Here is a 15,816-nt window from a genome sequence, read left to right on the forward strand (position 1 = left end):
TGGCTGGAGTTACCACAACCAGAGCTGAGCTCGTGTTACCCGCTGTTGCGCTACAGCCCTACCCAGGAAGGGGTGCAGCTGTCTTAAAGGTCCTATTCTTCAGATGAAATGTAAAACCAGAGGTTCTTTCAGCCTGTTTTTAGCAGATTACCAGGGAGATGCAAGCAGACCTCACCCGCATTTTTACAATGCAGTTTGTCAAGGAAAATCCTGATATGTGGGGAAAAGACCATTTCTCCTCCCAATAGATCCAATCCAAACGACCAAGGCTTTGTGTGCGCTATTGTCTGGTGCAGAATGACAGCAGCAGTTGCCTATTACCCTGCCTATATCACTATACTTATAATTCATTATTGTAAAGGGAGCTTTAGGAAATGCCTTGGTTATGAGAGCAGCCATAGGAAAACAAATTCTAGTCCAATCTAAAACTGTTAGACCATGTAGGTGTTGTTTGCCCCAGGGAGCTCCAACGGTGATCTCCAAAAAGTCATCCTGTAACAGGCAAAAAAACATGACAAATATTGTATGTTTTAAAATCTAGCTGATGTATAGCACAGAGCATGCACTGGGCCTTCCCTTGGAAGAAGGCTCCCTTTGCTAAAAGAGAGAGCACAGCAATAAAGTAACTTAGTTAATTTTCAGCAGGATACTATATGTGAGCTGTGGCTTTATGACTAAAGAGAAATAATTTATTACAATCATTATTGTTAATACACTTGAATCCACTATTTTGACCTTCTCCATCACCCTTTAGATTAGGGGTGGCCAACCTGAGCCTAAGAAGGAGCCAAAATTTACCAATGTACATTGCCAAAGAGCCACAGTAATACGTCATCAGCCCCCCATAAACTCCCCCCACCACGCTCCCAGCGCCTTCTGCCCACCTGCAGCCCTGCTGATCAGCACCTCCCCGTCCCTCCCTGTACCTCCCAATCAGGTGTTTTGTGGCATGCAGGAGGCTCAGAGGGGAAGGAGTGAGGGCACAGCAGGCTCAGGGGAGGAGGCAGGAAGGGGTGGAGGCAGGGCAGGGCCTGTGGCAGAGCCAGAGGTTGAGCAGTGGGCACCCGCCGGCACCTTGGAACATTGCCACCTGTAGCTCTGGACTCTGAGTCGGTGCCTATACCACGAGCCGCATATTAACTTCTGAAGAGCCACAGATTGGCCACCCCCTGCTTTAGATGGATGGAATAAACAGATGGGATAGACTTAGCAACACAAAGTTAGGGCCAAAATCTTTATTCAGGCCTAACCTCCCACTCATGACATTAAAAATACTTGGCACTTACATAGTGCTTTTCATCCCTAGATCGTGAAGCACCTTACAAAGGTGAGCATAGGTATCATCAACAGTAAGTGATTTGCTCAAGGTCATACAGCAAGTCAGGAGCAAATCTAGGAATAGAACAGAGGCCTCATGACTCATGGTGGTGCTCTATCTGCTCTGCTGCCCAAATGTCAAGGCATAAAGTCAAGACGGGAGCCATGGAGAACATGGTTCATACCTGAGATAATCACCTCAAAGCCCAATGCAACCACTATTAGAATGTGTGGAGAAACACCATCTGTTGCACGATAATGGGTATAAATAATATCCCTATGAATGCCAGGAGCACAGCTGGGCAAATCTCAAACCCACTCAAATGTCACCATAGTCTAAAGCAAATCTTTGATCTCATTTAAATGCCTACGTTCTAATCCAGGCTACTGGATTCAGGAAGGACTTGGAGCCAGACTGTAACAGAAGAGCCAAGCGGTGGCACAGGGAGCAAAGCAGTGAGTAAGGCTGGCATTCCCATCAGGAACAGTGTGAGTTGGGCACTAGGAACTAGAAGCAATGAAGTCCCAGAATCAGGAAGAGGGTGAGTCCTTGACAACAGCTGCTAAGGTGACCATACTTTCAGAATAAAAAGAGACAAGTTTGTGGTAGCACGTTTTAGGGTTGTAAAACTGATCCTTTAAAAGGGGATAGTTAATTGTTATCAGAGCTTTCAAACATTCCCCGTTCCAGCTCCTTTCTTTCATCTGCTCACCGGGGTCAGAAAACTCCACCTGCTTCGTCTCCCCTCTGTCCATTGCTTCCCTACCCTCTATGATTCCAGGGACCATAGAAAGGAGGAAAGTAGGGGATAGAGAGATGACTAGATTACCCACTTCTTCCCTCTTCTACCTCCAAAAGGCCAGAGCAGGGAGTTTCTCATTGACTATGTTGAGACATCGTCACCTGACAAGTTATGGCAAACTTTGGCTATGAACACACTGACCAAAATTGCCTCCTTGTTACCTCATGGCCCCACCACCATCACTTCCCAGTCAGTCATATCCACTCATTGTTTCTTGCATACTTTGACTGGAAGCCATTTTGTTGGGCTTGTGCCATGCCTCGCCCAACAGGACTGGGACCGGTGAGTACTACTATGATACAAATAATAAACAGCTGGTCCAAAACACACATTCCTTACACGAGTGAAACAGGGGCACAAGGCATTTCACATTGGAGTAGCATCAATACAGTTTGAACAAAGAATTTGTAGATACAGAGGAAACAAACATTTTGATTGATGGTATGAAAAGCTGTGTCATTTCAGGCATCCCCCCAAAAAAGTTCCCAGGACACCAAGACACAAATCATATGAAAGGCTGGGACACTCACCAAGTCAGGGACTTGCAATCTCTCTAGGAAACTAGATCTCCTAAGCTGCTTGCTAAATCTTATATAAAAAGTATGAACTTTGCATTTCTCTCACACAAATTGCAGCTCCGAAGCTGATCATACAGGAGATGTAGGCAAAGGGGGAGTACGTATTGGGAGGGCTGTCACCAATATTTAAGACACAACAAAGAGACTCCAACATCTTTCCCTTCCCCCTGTCTTTGTTGATTATGAAGGTAATAAACCACCACAGGAGCAAACATTAAACTAAAAGCACCTCAGAAACCAGCAGAACGTGGGAGTTTGTTGTTTGGTTGGTTTTATGAATAGGAGAACACTTATATAGCATCCATCATGCACATTAGTGCCCACGACAGACAATCAGATAGCATGGAGTTGCCAGTTTCTGTACAAATTCATATCATTTCAAATGGTGAGCATCCAGAAGACCTGCAGGGTGTTTGCATACATAAGCGCTGGGCAGTATTCACACCCCATTGATCTTCTTGTTGTGAGCTGAAGCAGACCAACTTAGAGATTATCCAGACCTTATATTTAAGCTTCCCTAGGGGACTTTTAGACTCATTGGAATCAGCATGAGAAGGAAGGAAATTTAATAGGCAGCACAGAGGAGTGCTGAAACTTTGGGCCTTATGCATGAAAGAGCATGTAGTTTTCTTCTAGTTTAGGAGGAGTGAATTTTAGTGCTACCAGAAGTGAAGGAGTGATAGCACTGGCTTGAGTTAGGTATAATGTGGCCAGGCACCATGCAAGCTTCCATCAGAATTCATTTATGCCACAAGGGTCTGTCTACGCTGGAACTGGAGGTATAATTACCAGCTCAGATAGACACATTCGCACTAGCTTTCATCAAGGCTAGCATGCTTAAAATAGCCATGTAGCTGCAGCTGCATGAGTGGTGGGATGAGAGAGCGACGCCAAGTTCAATCCCATCTGAAACCCTATTTACTTATTTGGGATGGCTAGATTTCACCAGGACAGAGCAGTTCTTTACAGTGACACCTCATACTTGCCAAATCCAGTGGACCTGAGGATGCCAAGACAGCTGGGCTAGAGAGGGAGAGAGAGAAGAAAGACATGGTGCAGATTCTTAGATCTTACTGTCAATAAGAATAAGAGACCAATGAACAGCTACAGATGTCAGGGAAGTCAAGTGTCATTATAGCATGGAAAAAGTGACATAGCTCCTGTGTGATTAGCTGCCAACAACAAATTTCACAGTAAGCTCTTCCTGCAAAAATTCAATACAGTAAGAAAACTGGAGAGAAACCAAAAACTTTCTCCTACAGTTAAGTGACGCATTACATTGGTCAAACTGGACAGTCTCTACGTAAAAGAATAAATGGACACAAATCAGATGTCAAGAATTATAACATTCATAAACCAGTCGGAGAACACTTCAATTTCTCTGGTCACTCGATTACAGACCTAAAAGTCACAATATTACAACAAAAAGACTTCAAAAACAGACTCCAACGAGAGACTGCTGAATTGGAATTAATTTGCAAACTGGATACAATTAACTTAGGCTTGAATAGAGACTGGGAGTGGATGGGTCATTACACAAAGTAAAACTATTTCCCCATGTTTATTTCCCTCCCCCCCACCACTGTTCCTCAGATGTTCTTGTCAACTACTGGAAATGGCCCACCTTGATTATCACTACAAAAGGTTTTCTTCTCCTTCCCCACCCCCCAACCCCCGCTCTCCTGCTGGTATTAGCTCATCTTAAGTGATCACTCTCCTTACAGTGTGTATGATAACACCCATTGTTTCATGTTCTCTGTGTATATAAATCTCCCTCCTGTATTTTCCACTGAATGCATCTGATGAAGTGAGCTGTAGCTCACGAAAGCTTATGCTCAAATAAATTTGTTAGACTCTAAGGTGCCACAGGTACTCCTTTTCTTTTTGCGAATACAGACTAACACAGCTGCTACTCTGAAACCTGTCATTAAGTCATTTATAATCAACCCCATGATGGTGGGCTTGAAATTAGGCAAAAGAGTTCTGCTCCTTTCTAATCAGGAGCCACCGATCTTTGATGAATCAGGCAGTTGGAAAGATAAAATAATTTTGAAAGTGGTTATGACACTAGCAGAGCAGGTGCCAGCTCATGCAAAGGTCCCTTAGCCTCAACTGAACACTGACAAATGCAGAGCTGAAATCAGTTTGGCTCAGCTGTGTGTTAGTGTTGTTAAAATAGGTATTCAAATTATAGAAGTGTTTAGCCTTTATGAAATGCTTGTAGGATGCTGCATGTATTAATCTCACATATAGTATCTGTACCCCATGTTATAAGATATTAAGTGTATGCATTGTAATCCTCTGTAATTGTGTAAGTCAAACAGGAAAGAAGCATTAATCAAGATAAAATGCTGGCTTCCTCCAGAAAGTGTTAGGTCCTGCTCACCAAGAAGGCCCATCAAAACCAAATGAGCCACTGTGAAACATCAAAGAACAAAGATTTAATTGCATCCCTCTCCCTTTCCCTCCACCCCCATGAAGAGGAGAGTTGTGCATGAACTCATCCCATCAGCTTGAAGTCTGGGGTAAAGGGAATAAAAATTCCTGACAAGGAGAAACGTGTTTGGACTTTGGGAGGGCAAGATTTCTAAGCATAAGCAAGGGATCCCCAACTGCTTTGCCTGGATCAGCCCTAAAAGACCTATATATAGCTTACATATTATAGCAACTTCTACCATCTTTTGGAACCTAAGACTGTAACTCGTGTGTGTGTTTACCTGATTTAGCCTTGTAAATAACTCATTTCCTTTTTCCTAGTTAATAAACCTTTAGATAGTTTATCATAAGATTGGTTACAAGTGATGTCTTTGGTGAGAGATCTGGGGGTGCAATTGACCTGGGGTAAGTGACTGGTCCTTTGGGACTGGGAGTAACCTGAATATTATGATTTTTGTGTGTAAGGGACCATCTATCACAAAGGCAAGCTTACCTGGGTGGCAAGATGAACTGAATACCCAAGGGGACTGTCTGACTCCATGATAAGGCTTTTACACTGCTTGAGGAGTTTATACTTGATAATTGGTTGGTGAAATTTCAGTATAGAACTCCCCGCCAGTTTGAGCTTTGTGCCTGGCTTCTTAACACTCTGTCCTGAGGTTGGCACACTCACCCGTGAGCCACTGCAGGACGGCATGACAGTGGCTTGTGATTTTGGGTGCCTGAATTTTTTTGATGCCCAACCTGAAACACCTTAAAGGTGCCTGATTTTTCCAAAGGGTGAGTGTTCAGCACTTTTGGAAAATCAGGACTCCCTTTTTAAGGAGAGCTAGCGAAAAAAGATGGAATTTCCATCTCAAACTTTCATAATGTTGTTTAGTCCTGAATCAAAGACACACAAGAAAAATCAAAATCTTCAAATTTGTTGCAAAGCAAAATTCCAACATATTCCATATATCTTAATGAAATATTTCATTTTTACTTTGTTTCAATTTTTGTAATATAATCATTTAGAATATATTTCAAAACATTTTGACTTTTATATTGTAATATTAATGTTCGAATGAAATAACATTAAAATGAAACTTTGATAACTTACCATAACATTTTTAATTGCTATGTTCCTTCAAAACATTTAGATTTCATTGAAACAGCATGTTCTGATAGAAAACTGTTCCATCAAAGTTTTCATCTCTTCTTTCTAGCTGTTAAATTTGAAACACCTTAAAACAGACGTACCCAAAATCATTAGTCATTTCTGAAAAATCTAGGCCATTCATATGCACAGCCTTATGGCACCCAAGAGGGCACTAGTCTTGTGTGTCAAACTTTACTCCTTCATTAATCCTGTCAGAATTCTAAAAACTTCTGTACAGTGCAAAGGAGGAATCTTTGTGGGAGTCTCTGTGATTTGAAAACAAATTGAACAGGATTTCTCTCAAGGACAAGACTGGTTAGCCTACAACTTCACTTATTACAAATAAGATAATGAGGCTACAGCATAAGTTCTGTCTTTTTTCATACACCTCATCCAATCTATAAAGAAAATGATGCATTTAATGCATCTCCAGGGTATCTGTGAGAGACAAATGCTGACAGCATGGAGAGTGCATTGAATGTGATAGGTCACTTTGGTTGCCAAAAAAAAAAAATGCCAATTACAAAGGGTCCACAAAGTCAGACTGAGATTTAGCTCTATGAAGATATTCTCAATTTATTGACACATGCTGGCAGCTACTCCTGCTTTACAAAAATTAATAATGGGAAATAAATTTATCTGCTCAATTATTTTTCCAGGGAGCATAGCGCTTGGGGAAGCTGCTACACTGCAAGCCCTGGAGACAGAACAGTTACAGCATAAGCAGCAGCAAGCTTCACCACAGCACTCCCCAAAGTGCCTCAACCCTATCCTGGGACAATCAACTCCAAGGCTGAATGGGAAGCTCTGTCTTCATGGCCCCATTCAGTCCCTGGCCTCTCTTCTAAGGCCTCATCTCCACCAGAAAATGCTTGCCAGGACAGCTATGCTGGTATAGCTCTACAGCCAATCCTGCTAGTGGAGAGGTTCTTTTGCCGTTATAGGCTATACCAGTTCCCCAAATGAAATAAGCTATCCTGGCTTTTGCTATATAACTGTGTCTACACTGGGGTGTTTGCTGGCACAGCTACATTGGGTAGGGATAGGTTTCAGAGTAACAGCCGTGTTAGTCTGTATTCTCAAAAAGAAAAGGAGTACTAGTGGCACCTTAGAGACTAACCAATTTATTTGAGCGTAAGCTTTCGTGAGCTACAGCTCACTTCATCGGATGCACTCAGTGGAAAATACCACAGTATGCATCCGTTGAAGTGAGCTGTAGCTCACAAAAGCTTATGCTCAAATAAATTGGTTAGTCTCTAAGGTGCCACTAGTACTCCTTTTCTTATTTGGTAGGGATGTGATTCTATTTTTTTCACCCTCCAACCAGACATACTTGTGCCATAAATCTTTTAAGTGTACACCAGGCCTCAGACGGGGGACAAGGGTTCCAATTCATACCCGTTGTGGTGGTAGGTTTTAAGGATGACCCCTGTCTACTAGGACCAAGACCAACTCATTTCACAGAAATCACCAGATGGCAACAAATTTTGGTCATTCCTGATCTGGGCTGCATATGGAGCCCTTCACAATGACTGTTCAGTTACAAAGTAAAAACGATTGCAGAGATACATGAGGGGTTTAAAATTACTTACACATAGATTTTGATCCATAAATGTTGGTTAAAAAATAAATTTGATTTAATTTCTGAATCTCAACTTCTACTGTCCCACCAACAATTAGTCTGAGTAGTAGTTGCTAATTTTAATTTCCTGCTACTGCAAACATTTAACTTGATAAAAACAGAAAAGATACTTATCAATGTTTGCTTCCATCTGTCAAAATTCAGAGAGATGCGGGGAATTGTTCCAAGCCTGGCCATAAAGACTTATGACTTATGTACAGAATGTAACGCACACTTAATACCTTCATCTTAGGCATCTGGCAGAAGAGGCCAAGTTCAAGGTTCCTGAATTATAACAATAGTCTAAATTCTGTGCTTTCAAGCCCTGCTGATTGTCCAATACCTGTGAACTGAAGTCCTTACTTCTACTCACACTGAAACAAATAGGGATGCACGGGATGAAAGCCAGGGTAGAATCTGGCCCAATATCTTTGATCACTTGTATATTCAAAGTGGGTGTTGAACTCTCTTCTGCTTTTCCCTTCTCTAGGATGAGATATCTAGTAACTTGAGGAAACCTGAACTTAGGACGCTCTCCGGGCAGGTGTAAAATTGCAGGGAGCTGGTTGCATTTGTACAGGAGCCTGTATTTGATGCATGACACGACTGCAGTCTGAGACTTCAGGCAGGCAGGTATTAGAGTAATTTCTAAGTTATTCTAATTTCATCACGAGTGAGCTGGTCAGTTCTGTGCTTTACATTGTTTTCTTAGCCATTTCCTTATGGCGCATTCTTAATGGGACAGGTTTCAGAGTAACAGCTGTGTTAGTCTGTATTCGCAAAAAGAAAAGGAGTTCTTGTGGCACCTTAGAGATTAACCAATTTATTTGAGCATAAGCTTTCGTGAGCTACATCGGTTGCACCCGATGAAGTGAGCTGTAGCTCACAAAAGCTTATGCTCAAATAAATTGGTTATTCTCTAAGGTGCCACAAGTACTCCTGTTCTTTTTGCTTAATGGGACAGGAGCTTAATAGGGAAGGCCACCTGCTGAAGTTGGAAATGGGTTGAAAAATCAAATTCTACCCACTAGGCACACCCATGTGCAGAGTCCAGCAGAGGTGTGAGGGAGCCTCCCCAGAAAATTCTCTTGACTGCACTTCATTTTTTTTAAATATCTATCTCACACACACACGCAGATACCTTGAGTGTGCTGCTTTGTGGGAATATTATCTCTACAGTGGCACTGGAGGTATAATTGCCAGCTTTGGTAGACTTACACACACGTGTTTTGATCGAGGTAGCACATGGAAAATAGTAGTGTGACCACAGTGGCCCACTAGCCACCCGAATACATACCAAGGGTCTCAGATGGGATTGTACTCAGGCAGCTGGCCCATGCCTCCACCCACACTGCTGCAGCCATGCTGCTTTTTTAGGATGGTCACTCACTCAAATTAATTATATTCTGTCTGCCCAAATCTCTGCTTTACAGTACAATTTTTGCCTTTTAATAAATCTCTTCAGTTCACCTTCATTTATCAATGGATTTATTTTCTGTAGTCTTGCCATGTTAAAATAGGCCATCCTTTCCCCCCCGCCAACACACACACATTCCTGCGCCACCAGTACCAAAAAATGACAGAGGGATTGGTCCAAGGATGTGCCTCTGGCTTCCAAACGCCAACTTATTTCCATCACTATGGCTCATGAACAGAGCCGCGTAGTCTCGTGATCTAAGAGCCAGGAATTCTTAGGGTATGTCAACACTGCTAAAATAAAACCCACCACAGCGAATCTTAGAGCCCGAGCTCCTGGCCAAGTGACTCAAGCTCTGCAAGTCCGAGTCTGTAGACCCACTCTCTGAGACTCCTTGCTTTGAGCCCATCGCTCTGGTTCTGAGAGTGTCAAGTGGCCTGCCTCAGTTCTTACATAGCCACTTCATGGGACTTCTACAAAGTTTAACTAGCTAATGTTTAGTAAGTGCCAGATATTTGATGTCAGCTCAGTTTTAAACAGAAATAGCTTGTCGCTTATTAAAAAATAACTACGACAAATGTCTAAGTATTTGCATTTTTTTTAAGTGAGCTAATATTTGGCACTTAGTCTAGTAAAAACAACTAAACTAAATAAATGTCAACTTATTAGTTCATTTTTTAAAAAGACAGTGTGATGAAGCGGGACTGTTCTTAATGTTTCCTCTGAATATTGTGGGGTTCCTCAGTTTCCCCTATGCAGTTCTTAAGTATCTAGGTGGTGGGATAAGGGTGTATGATCGTTGCAAAGCCCTAGAGGGCAGGTGTGTGCAGGGGTCTGGACAGAGAGTGGCCAACACCCTGTTTCCTGGCAACTGATGGCCTGGCCCTTCCCCCCTGCAAGGTGAGAGCTAAAGGGTTGGAGAACAAAGGAATCCAGTGACCTCCTAGCCTGGGAAAGAGACAAAGCCCAGAGGAGATGGGGCTGGAGAGAGTTTCAGTTTGGGGCTGGCTGGGGAAGAGGAGTGAAGTGCAGACATGGTTGTCTGGCTCACTGCCCCTCAAAATGGACCCAGCTGAGGGGTCCTGTTCTCTGCATCTACAAGCTCTGTTTTCGACTATGTTCCTGTCGTCTAATAAACCTTCTGTTTTACTGGCTGGCTGAGAGTCACATCTGACTGCGGAGTTGGGGTGCAGGACTCTCTGGCTTCCCCAGGAGCCCGCCTGGGCGTACTGGCCGTAGGAAGCGCACAGAGCGGCAGAGAATGCTGAATGCTCCGAGGTCAGACCCAGGAAGGTGGAAGTTGTGTGAGCTGTGTGTCCTGAAGACAGTCTGCTCACAGAAAGGAGACTTCCCCAGAGTCCTGACTGGCTTCATAGGAAGCAGTTCCAGAGCATCACCCGGGGACTCCGTGACAGACAGTCATTCTTGTTTAATTTATTTTTGGAGTATCTTCAGGCAATGGAATTTTTCTCTTGATTACAGCTGTGGTGATCCCATCAACTAGCTGATATTAAAGAGGAAGACTAGAAGGTTGCAGTGAACGCTGATTCTGGGATAAACATGGGAACAACTTTCAATATATAGGTTTCAGAGTAACAGCCGTGTTAGTCTGTATTCGCAAAAAGAAAAGGAGTACTTGTGGCACCTTAGAGACTAACCAATTTATTTGAGCATGAGCTTTCGTGAGCTACAGCTCACTTCATCGGATGCATACCGTGGAGTCTGCTGCAGTTTCCACGGTATGCATCCGATGAAGTGAGCTGTAGCTCACGAAAGCTCATGCTCAAATAAATTGGTTAGTCTCTAAGGTCTCACAAGTACTCCTTTTCTTTTTTCAATATATAGATACCCACCTTTGTGTCAGCACCATATAGTACAGAAATACCTAGTCTCCAATTCTCCATTGCAAGTGGAGTGTGAATGCTAGTGTTACACTCACTTTGCATTATGTAAATGACTGCACAAGATACAGGGCAACAATGAATAGGTCCCTAGCTTGTGGTAATAGGTGGCAGAAGCTTCCCATTGCACTAATCACCAGGAGACATCTTTCTGCTAGGAGAGGAGCTCACAATGCATAGGTTAAGTTTTACAATAATGGTATAAATTAGTAGGCAATTCCATGAGCACATCACTAACAGAAGTGGTGGATATTGTAAGGGCCTCATCCAGCTCCCATTGACTTGTATGGGAGTGGAGGGGGGACAGATGGAAAGTCATGTTATCCCTGCTGGGGGGCGGGGGGGAAGGGCCCACAAATCTGTATCAGAGAATGTGGTTGTCCAATTGCTACTGTGCTGCAGCGGGTTTTCCACTGTGCTGTGCCTTCCCTGCAATGTGGAGTGATGTTTTCAAGGACACTGAACGAGAAGCATCTTTCACTCACCTGTTGCTGTTGTTTGATGTCAGGGAGTGGGCTGCACAGATGTTAATTCTTTGTTCTTTTCTTTCTTCTCCTATGTGTCTTCAGCAGCTGTCATGTTCCATGCTCTGGCTCCTTGATACTAGCTGGCAGCTGGCATCTTGGGTAGCTCCGCTTTGAGCTTTCGCGAAATCCTCATTAGCTGAAATGAAGTGGTGAGTTGGCATGACCTTCACAGTGTAACAAACTTCTGGAACAACACTGGAGCCTGAAGATTTTAATCTCGTATGGTTTTATCCAGATAATCTGGGGGGTGTTTTAAACCGGACATTCTTCTAACTCAGTGATTCTCACCTAGGGGTACATGTGCCCCTAGGGGTACTCAGTTCTTCCAGGGCATACATCAACCCATCAAGATATTTGCCCAGTTTTATAAGAGGCTACATAAAAAGCACTAGCGAAGTCAGTACAAACAAAAATTTCATACAGACAATGACTTGTTCATACTATTCTATATACTATGCACTGAAATGTAATATATTTTATTCCAATTGATTTTAGAATTACATGGTAAAAATGAGAAAGTAAGCAATTTGTCAGTAATGTGTGTGCTGTGACACACTTGTATTTTTATGTCTGATTTTGTAAGTAACTAGTTTTTAAGTGAGGTGAAACTTGGGGGTACAAGACAAATCAGCCTCCTGAAGGGGGTACAGAAGTCTGGAAAGGTTGAGAACCGCTGTTCTAACTCAATAGTCTCTGCCCAGCATAATAGGGTAGATGGAAGATGTCAGGGAGAGGAGCATGGCTTAAACTTAGGCCTAATAATCATGCATTTCCAGGCTCTAATCCAGGTGTTGACAGAGTGGCCATGGATAGCAGGTCATTTATTTTCCCTACCTCCGTTTCCCTGTCTGTAAAATGGGGAACATTGCCATGGGACTGCAAAGATTCCATATTATTTTTTAGAAATCCCCTCAAATCACCTATCAGTTATTACTTGCCTCCCTACAGGCTACAGCTCCTCTCAATGCAGGGTTGGCTGGAAGCATTGTTCTAGCACCCAGCCATCCTGTGCTGCTGTTTGCCTGTTACTGGGCTACGGGTCACCCTGATTCCGGTGCTGTGAAGGACATAGGGCTGATCTAGTGTAACATATCATACTGTATGTGAGCTAGTTATTGTAGTAATTACTGTATGGCTACTTTGGGTTATTGGAACATTTGCTGTATGCAGGGGTTGATTTAGCTTAATAGCAGGACTATTACGAAATGAGTAGAAGGCAATAAAATGGATCCAGAGAAGCAACCTTCCAGTAAACATTGTAAATATTAAGACAGGGTGCCTGAATTATTAGCTGGGAAGATGCTACTTCTAGACACAGCCAAGTTACAGGATGTGCTTTGCCAATGGTGGGAATAAACAGCTCAAAAGCACCAGACACAAGTAAAAAGCCTCCCTGAGCAGAGGCAGGCAGCTGTCAGGGAGTTGTTTGTGAAGAACAGACTGACACAATCCCACAATTAGAGGTTGGAAGGAGTTTGGCCTTCCCAAGCTTCCCGGGAGATGGCTTTGCTCTGGTTGCTGTGACTAATCAATACTTTGGTTTCAGAAGGCTGCCTGGGCACCGTAGTCGCCACTGAGCATGGGCTCCCAAAGGGGAGACTTGCAGGTGCTGAACCCAGTCAGGCCAGCTGGGTAAGCAAGGCTGAATCAGAGATTGTTCTAGCCAGGACCTGGTGTAAAGGTGGGAGAATCATAGGATTGTCCCCCAGGAAAGATGGAGGTATGAGACTGCAAGTGTGGTCAGCAGTGCAGCTGGCTTGTAACCCTAACAACACATACAGTCATCAATCACGCTGTTTTTCCAATGTGCCTTAATCCTGACCAGGGAGGGGCATTCAAAGCCCAAAGGCTGTAGGGCCCTGACTTCTCAGTTGAGACTTCCAGCAAAGGGGGCCCTGCATAAGGTTCTGGTTGTTAAATTATTACTGCAAGCAGTAAATCGCAGAGGACATTTATTGCTGCTGATGTCCTGTTCTTGTGTTTGCAGTCAGCACTCTGCAAGCTGTCCTGTTACTTGAAGATCAGTTCTTGAAACTGAAAATCTGAAGTCTTTGCTCTCCCACTTTGATCACACCAGTACCTCAGGTGTTGACATATCAACAAGTGGCTTGTAAGTGCAACCTAGTTATCCACAGACAGCCTGTCACAACATTCAGCGATACCCTAACCAGCTTCCACAGCTCCTTTACTGCAGCAACAAAAATGCTAGTTAAGCCATGCTTCTCAAGGTAAAAATTTAGATTTCTACAACCTCACAGGGGCGCTATAAACAACTTGTCCATGAAACATTTATACAGCAATTAAGAAGGAAGTGAGATTACAGTGAATTACCTTTCATTAAAATGAATAACTTAGTTATATGCACTGGATATTTTATTTCCCTGCAAGAATCAAAACAGAGAGAGAACAGAAATCTTTAAATGCTGAACAGAGCTGGCTGAAAGGTTTTGACCAACACATTTTCCTGTTATAAAATGCAATTACATCAAAATCACCATTTTCTGCAGGAAACTATTGACTTCAGTGCCTCTTTTTATTTTTCTCACAGAAAAATTAAAAAAAACTTTCAAAATGAAAAGTTTAAATGAAAGTTTTTGAATCAACATTTCTGGAGTGAAAAGGGTGGGGGAGAGAATTACAACACTGGAAAACTGAAATGTTTTAGTTTCCAAAAAACAAAATGGCATTAACTATAAACAAAACAAATGTCACAAGTAATTGATTGCTTGGCTTTTTTCATATACTGTACATAGATATTTGCCCGCTTATCTCATAATGCATATGCACAGTCTTTAATTACAAAATCACATTTTTCCAACAGACTCCTCATGCAGTGCTTAGATCGGATGCACAAAGGGAAGAATTAAGGGTGCATGGGCAATAAATCTGCTTTTCCCATCTTTTGAGTGCTTGATTTTGCTACCTATATAACGTTTGTCTTCTTACTTTATGCCTTACTGTAATGCCTAGGAATCCCAGTCATGGACCAGGTCCCCATTGTGCTAGGAGCTGTACAAACAGAACAAAAAGATGGTCTCTGCCCCAAAGAGCTTACAATGCTATTCAGCAGCCCAATCCTCCTGGTATGTGCTACATGAGAGATGCAAAGCTGTCTAGTGGTGTTAGACTACAGCATTCCTGAGTTCTAATACTGATTCTGCTGCTGACTTACTGTGTGACTTTGGGCAAGTCGCTTCCCCTCTCCGTGCCTCAGTTTCCCCACAAGTAAAATTGGGATAATACTGCTTCACTCAACGGAGTTGTAAGTTTGTATCACATTTTGAGGGCCATCAGTGAAAGAGAATGTTTGGTTAGCGACACTTATGTGCACAGCAGACTGATGCTCTAGTTAGAGTTTAAGGGTAAATTGGCCCCAATGATTCACTGAAGCAAAACCTAGTGGAGAGAGCACTGGACTGGGACTAAGGAGAACTGGGTTCCATTCCAGCTCTGCCACTGGCCTGCTGAGTGACCGCGGGCAGGTCATTTTCCTTCCCTGTGCCTCAGCTTCCCCAGCAGTACAATGGGAATAATGATCTCAAACTCCTTTGTAAAGCACTTTGAGCACTACCGATGAAAAACACAAGGTAAGAGCTAGGGATTATTAATTAATATTACTGAATGACCTCATGCCCCCTTTTGATTTGGTTATTGGGATTTGATTTTTAGTGTTCGCCACTAAACACTCTAAGTGATAGCTCAACCAACATGCAAGTAAAACCCAAAAGCCTGTCCAGCATTGTAAAAAAAGACAGGGTTAATGATCATGAGACCCCCCACAACTCCCAACTCAGCCATCACTTTAGAAAACACAGAAATCCAAGAGGGGAGTCAATGCAAGCGACTGGGGGTGTCCAGAAGGAAGTAATGTCACAAATTGGCAAGATGACAACTGCATTCATCAGTGCAAACAAACGTTCGTCATTGAAAATCTACAATTTAAAGGTCAAACCCTGAAGCTTCAATGCCAATGTTGTTTCCATTTAACAACTAGAACTGAAAGCTGGAAATCCCCCCTTTGCCCCCAAATTAGACAGTTGTCTAAAGGCCTTCAAAAGCAAATGCCTCAGGAAAACAC

The sequence above is a fragment of the Eretmochelys imbricata genome, chromosome 14 (genome assembly GCF_965152235.1).
Source record: "Eretmochelys imbricata isolate rEreImb1 chromosome 14, rEreImb1.hap1, whole genome shotgun sequence".
Lineage (NCBI taxonomy): Eukaryota > Metazoa > Chordata > Testudines > Cheloniidae > Eretmochelys > Eretmochelys imbricata.